The sequence below is a fragment of the Zootermopsis nevadensis genome, unplaced genomic scaffold, assembly GCF_977971745.1.
Source record: "Zootermopsis nevadensis isolate Lab colony 2312 unplaced genomic scaffold, Znev_1.0 Znev_ptg000027l, whole genome shotgun sequence".
Lineage (NCBI taxonomy): Eukaryota > Metazoa > Arthropoda > Insecta > Blattodea > Termopsidae > Zootermopsis > Zootermopsis nevadensis.
In genome coordinates, this window is record NW_028259159.1 from 3,051,048 (window position 1) to 3,056,926 (window position 5,879).

Here is a 5,879-nt window from a genome sequence, read left to right on the forward strand (position 1 = left end):
TGTTGCTGTCCATAGTTATTTCATGGCAAATTTACTGACATTGCATACATACCTTTTGTCAATATAAAATTTCACATTGAGAATGAGATGGGCTGGACAGGGCATGTGGAATGCATGGGAGAGTGAGAAATGCGTACAAAATTTTTGTTGGAAACCATTTCGAAGACCAAGCTGTGGATGGGAGAAAATATTAAACTGAATCTTAGGGAAAGGCTTTACGAGTAGACTGGATTCATCCGTGGCAAGGGATAGGGACTTGCAGTGAGCTCTTAAGAACACTAATGAACCTCCGGGTTCCATAAAAATCGGGGAATTTCTTGATTAATTCAGCGTATTTTCAGTTTCTATATGGAGTTATGTTGCAATCCCGAAAAACTGTCCTGGGTTTGATTATCGACGAATATGATTTCTGTAGCTCGGAAACTAAGCACGATACAAGAACGTCGCCTACACAAAATTTGTTCGTTTCGGCGAGATCTCAGGAACGAAGGTGACAAATCCTGAAACTGCCCAGGGTTTCAGCTTCGTTAAGGTACTGGGTTTAGGGATGATACAAATCAAGACAGTGGGAATTTGTTTTAGCCCGAACTATGTAGGTTATAAATTAAGTTATTGTTGCTTTGGAATCATATGTAAGGCCCGTTTGTTTTGGAAACTGTTAAAATATAGTACAATAAATATAATTACTGTAGTCTTATTTCCGGAGTTAAGTATCTGAAATGGCTGACTGTCGCACAAAGGGTAGTTTTTGAAGTCATATGCTTAAGTGGCTCTTTATGGTAGGTAGAAAGTATATAAGGTCCTTCATTGAAATTAAATATCCATTACGATTCGTCTGACCCTACTGCGCTCATCTGGGAAAGTACAGGCAACTTTCTTTAAATATAGTCCTACTCCCATTATCACACAGAATTGTAGTGTGGTAGTGACTGTACGAGTTAACATTGAACACCATAGGATGCTGCAATACAGAAATGCTAGCGCAGATAAAAAGGGAGTATTAATAAAAATACATGTCCTCTGATTCTTACCGATTGGATGTGCGTATCACACACATTTACCTTCCTCTGCTGTCACCTTACAAACCCCACCCCTTCAACCCCGTTATCCTGTTCGTGGGGGTCGATGCTTGTGGCGTCGAGTTGACGTCATGCAATTACGTCAGCACTGGTGCCCTAGCAATGCATGCGATGTTCAACTGTTGCTTTCTTTCTCTCTTCTCATTAAATAAACTAAGATTCAAAACTCAGACTCCTCTTATTAATCATGCATCTAGACTAATACTAAACCAAAGTTATTTGCTGCAACTAACAGGCATTTAATCATAGACGGATTGGCGGTTTGAAAACAAAACATTACGTTCCTTGAGGAGGGTGTTGACAATCGGTCATTTTGATTCCAACTAGAGCAGAGCGCTCCTTTCGGAGCTCCTCGGGGGGGGGGGGGGGGGGTCAATTTTTTAAACGCAACCAACCTTGAGTAAGAAACTAAACTCCCCCCGAATGGGGATTAAAACATTTGACCAACCCCCCCCCCCCCTTCGGGGGGGTTGGTTGTATTTTAAAATCTTAAGTAACACACTAAACTAACCCCGCTGTCTCTATCTGATATTTTACTTCTTTACATCGCTGTTCAGAGGCCAACTGTTCTTGGTCAGTAAACTTTCTACGTCCAGCCCCACCCTTGCAAATCTTCGTCTTAAAATCGATCATAATAGTTTTCGTAATCGTAATATATCGAATGAGTATCAGTTTACCTTGTTACAGTTGTTAGAGTTGGTACTTCAAATACTTGATAACGTCTTCTTTCACTTTTCTGATGTTTTAGGCCAACTGTCAGTCAATATTCAAGAATGCGATGTGCTGCTGGAGCAGTGATAATGCGACTGGCTTGATAGTTTTTGATCTCTTTGTTGTGAAGCGGTATTTGTTTACTCGGCATTATTGTGTTCCACAACAATGCCGAGTAAACAATTATCTGTTGGCATTGTTGATGACGTCATTTCTTGAAGACAACGACTAATCACAAATTTTTATAGTAGATAGAAGAGATACAATTAATGATAGTAAAGCGAGCATTGTTACCGATGAATTCAGTTCCCCAACGTCTCGGCCAAAACGCTTGCAAGCAGCAATTTATTTTACGCGTATAAACGAATGTAGGCTTATTATGTTCATGGGAAACTGTCATTTTCCTGACAAGAACAGGTTTTGTAATTTTATGTAGTGGGTTCTTTAGAGGCGAGAAATTTCTTTACTAGCTTTTCAAGGAGTATGCTCTGTGCAGTAAAGCACATACATACGCAGATACACGGGCTGTAGGTTTGTGTAATTTTTGCTGTATTAAAATATTTTACATTTTTAGTCTTGCCGACTTATTCCTGCCTCCCCATTAGCTTTTCCTTATTCCTTTCAACGAACGATCAGATGTTGGCCTTTAATATTCATGTACTGTCTCCGAGGAAACCTATCAAAAGCTTGCATACTTCACTCTCTTCCTTTATATGATGATATAGAAGCCTTGCTTCAACATTACGCGCTCTAAACCAGATTATTGTAACATAATACAGCCCATTCAGTTCTTCTGTAATTATTTATTGAAGATAAGAAGCTGAAGTTTATATTTCACAAGCAATGTTTTAGCAAAATACACGACGTGGGATGAGAAATTGGTTGACCAAAGTAGTTTACTTCAGCCATTATTTATAATTCAGTATAAAGTCGAACCTCTCAGACTAATTTCCTCATATTGTAATACAATGTTCGCGCGCCCCCGCGTGGGGGTTTGTGTGACGTGTGATTGGTGAATAGCAACGTTTGAATTAATTGCCAAACTTACGGCAAATCTCTTGTCCCTACGGTTTAGTACCTCCTCAGGTTGCGGATGGAGAAGACGGCCTCCAGATACGAAATATTTTGCTCAAGTACTCGCGGACAGCTGACAAAGAGTGGCCGTCAAGCTTCTGGGTTCGACGGAGACTAAGAACTCCTCACCGTGAATTCTGTATGAGAAACATTTTTCATATGTTAATCACTAGAAGAGAGTAAATTTCGCGAACCTTCAGCGTCTTTAATACACAGAAGGGAGTCACTAAACCAATTACAATTGGGCAACTACTCCAAAATCTCTGCTAGCTTCTCTGGGTAAATTGTAACGCCATTAGTCCTTCCCACAGTTTAATGTTGTGGAACATGAAAGGAGGTTCGTTATTTCGTAGTCTTACTGTTATTTCTGAGATTTTTAACTTTGCGTGTCGTATTTGCAACAGCTGGATCATTATAACTTTCAAACTGTTTTTAAGCTTTCAGTCTTGCGTTATCATTACAAACATGAAGTGAAAGTTACAAAAATTACTGGGCTCACACAAGGAGAACATGTAGTTTCCATTTACCTAGTATTATGAACAGGGTTTGATTTCTTGTATACTTACATAATATACTTGGGGTACCTAAATCTAAATGGAAAAACAATGCTAAAATACGCAGATAATTTGAGGATGTGAACTCTAAGCAGCTCAGAATAAGGTCCAGTAACGGACTTTTGTGAACACGGCAATGAACCTTGAGCTTGCACATATTCTGGATAACCTGAGTCCTTACAGTGGCCGGTGATGCGTAATACATGTAGATGATATGAAGCACCACGTTCTTGATTTCATAAAGTTTCTTCCAAATGTTGTGTTTTAGGTCAGTTGAGTGATACTGAAAGGCGGTTAGCGCGCAAAGCAGGCCTCGCATTGCTAGTCAATCAAGGCAAACCACTACGCCTGGAGTCCTGACAACTGCGTTGGAAAATTGCTTTGAATTCAAATGCCTGTAGAAAAACAACTGCCGAGAGTTAATTAAAATAACATGTATTGCCTTTTATTTTGTTTTATCTCTAGTAACAAAATGTACCCTTTACAAGCAATTCAATTTGAAAATACACGAAGTTTTTACGTTACTAGAAGGATCACCGAACTTCTTTCTGAGGTTTTATTATTAACATTTTATAGTTTTATTGTGCGTCAGTATATTAATTATTATCAGAAAATTAAAGTTGTGCTAGCAACAACAAAACAAATTACTTCTTATTAAATGTGTTGTTAGCTAAATACGCGAAGAGTTATTTAAGTTTCCACTAAAAATTAAATATGTGTTTGTGCAGTTTATGAAGAGTCTGTTAGGATTTGAAATAACTTTATTATCTCAGTAAAAGACTAAAAATATATGAAAGCTGTAACAAATTTAAATTATACTTTTTTTATCTAAGTAACAGGTGGAGAAAACATTGTGTAAAGAAATCTTATATAAATACATGCTTAAGGTAGTACCTTTGCACGTACAACGGCCACAAGCGTCTTGCTAAATGTAAATAACCAGGTCTATATCCCTATACACCCTTTCTAACAACTTCGTTTTGCAAATGTACTTCGTGGGAAATAACAGTCGATGTGCCGTTTGTGTCTACAGACGTTTCCTTTTGTATTGCAGGGGCGGCTGTCCTTTGATACCCCGAACAAATTTACCATCCTCGGGCAGGTTTTATTTCTCAACCACATAAAAGATCGAAATCACATTAGTGTAATTATCTCCCATTTTGTTTGTGGGCTTCGAGGCGCGCCAGCTTCTATGGATATTCTCGCCCACTTAGACTATTGAAGGAAAATCAAATCCGATAATGTTACAAAACTGATATGCTTTACCTGCATGCAAATATGCACACATCACGACAGCCTACTAAAAATAAAAAAAAATAATGGTAAGAATATTACAAAGACCACACGCAAGGCTGTGCAGAGGTGTGCCAGAGCTGTTGCGATGCTGTGAATCTAGAACGTACTGATGTCCCGCTAAAACTTAATTTTCCAGGCTGTAAAAGGGTCTGGCAAAGTTCATGTACATAAATTCGAGTACAAGGGACTGTACAGCCAATAAAGTGTCGTCTCAGAGAAAAGTAAAAAGTTAAAACATAAAAATCCGCGTTCGTCCACTTGACACGGCAAGCCCTTTTTCTTTTAAAAAGGCAAAGCAGTAGATGTGCTGTGGCAGTCGTCTCCAAGCCACGTCTTCAGTGGGCTTCTCCATAGCGTGGGCATGACGCGTGGCGCAACTATAGGACACGGCAGGTGATGCAGACAGGTGCCAGCTAACACGCAGCAGGTGGACGCGTGTTAGACACGTGTGACGACGACGACTTCCAAGCCGCTGCAGGAGGAAAACCACACCTGCACGAAAGGCTTCACCAGAGTACTGGCACGTTCGTCTTTCCACTAGGATGAGTCAGCCGAGTGCTCGATCAGACGAGAAGGACCGGCCCGTCGCAAGGTACCCAGCGGAGCACGAGACCTCCCCGCCTTCTGAAAGTGTGGCAGTTGAATCAGAGCCTCCAGACCTTGGGATGGTCGGGCGAGTGGCTACTGAGTCTCTGCAAGGCGCTTGGAAGTCTGTGCAGACGAGATGATATTGCGGAGGTCGACGGCTGGTGATCAGAAGAGCTACGTGCATAGCCTGATGGCATTGGTTTGGGGAAATTTTATACCAGGAGGTCGTGGAGGCACACACCCACAAGTCGAGGGGCTGTTGTGTAAATCGTACCTGTCACAGGAATGTAGCACGCATGGTAGAGATGTGTGTAAATGCGTATAAAATGTGTGTCAGAGAATTTGAAGGGAAAAGGCTAATTGGGAAATCTAGGCGCAGATGGGAGGATAGTATTAGAATAGATCTTAAGGAAATGCGTTGTGATGACGCGCACCGGGTTTTGCTGGATCAGGATTTGGTTCGCTATCTGGCTGTAGTGTATACGGCTATGGTACTTTGGGCTTTATAAAGGGCAAACCAGTTGAGAGATCTCAGCTTCTGAAAAATGACCCTGTTACACTGATTTAACTACTTTCG